The sequence below is a fragment of the Augochlora pura genome, unplaced genomic scaffold, assembly GCF_028453695.1.
Source record: "Augochlora pura isolate Apur16 unplaced genomic scaffold, APUR_v2.2.1 APUR_unplaced_43, whole genome shotgun sequence".
In the NCBI taxonomy this organism is placed as follows: domain Eukaryota; kingdom Metazoa; phylum Arthropoda; class Insecta; order Hymenoptera; family Halictidae; genus Augochlora; species Augochlora pura.
This window is the reverse complement of record NW_027584643.1, coordinates 6,790-7,522: the sequence shown is the minus strand read 5'-3', so window position 1 is coordinate 7,522 and position 733 is coordinate 6,790. Positions and strand designations below refer to the sequence as shown.

The following is a 733-nucleotide window of genomic DNA, read 5'->3' as shown; positions in this document are numbered from 1 at the left end:
TATATATCTCATCATTTTTTTAGCAGTTATGTTTGCCAGTATGCGATTGCTGTGAATGAGGATTCATAAAAATAAATCTAGCGGGGTTATTTTCATAAAGTTGATTGAAACAGTGCGTTAATATATTATTCGTGAAATTAATGAATTATTATTATGAACATTATCTATAGCAAAGTATTAGAAAGAGCTTTTATTTTCTTATATTTCGTATTGTTTTTTAACGAGAACATGCATTTCAAATTATATTTAAATTGGTTTATACAGATTTGTTAATTCTATAAAATGTTTGCAATTTTAAGTGATTGATGCGTAATCATTGCTTCAGCGTAGTTTTTGCTTGGTTGAATAATGTGGTTCCGTGGTGTAGCGGTTATCACGTCTGCTTTACACGCAGAAGGTCGCCAGTTCGATCCCGGCCGGAACCATACTTTTTTTTTTTTGTTACGCAAATTTTGTAGGGAAAATATAAAACTTATCACATTCTGTTACCTAATTCTTTTGTACTTGTTTTATTTATTCGTTGCTGTAATTTCAAGATATTAAAGAAATTATGGCCTTACTATTTATCATTGACGAGAGTAATGGATTATGTCTATCACTTCTGTCAATTGTTCTGCGTATGCAACTGTTATAAACAACGCGTATTAGAACAATTACAAATAATATTTAATACAGAATTTGCATAGGAATCTTCAAATGATGTTATGCATAGCAATATGAGCGCTGTCTCTAT

General features: G+C 30.3%; 1 non-coding gene across 1 annotated transcript; it reads left to right on the top strand.

The window, feature by feature from the left end:
• Positions 1-352: 352 nt before the first annotated feature.
• On the top strand, positions 353-425 carry Trnav-uac (transfer RNA valine (anticodon UAC)). The gene has a single exon. It is a non-coding gene; the product is annotated as a tRNA-Val (tRNA).
• The last annotated feature ends 308 nt before the right edge of the window (positions 426-733 follow it).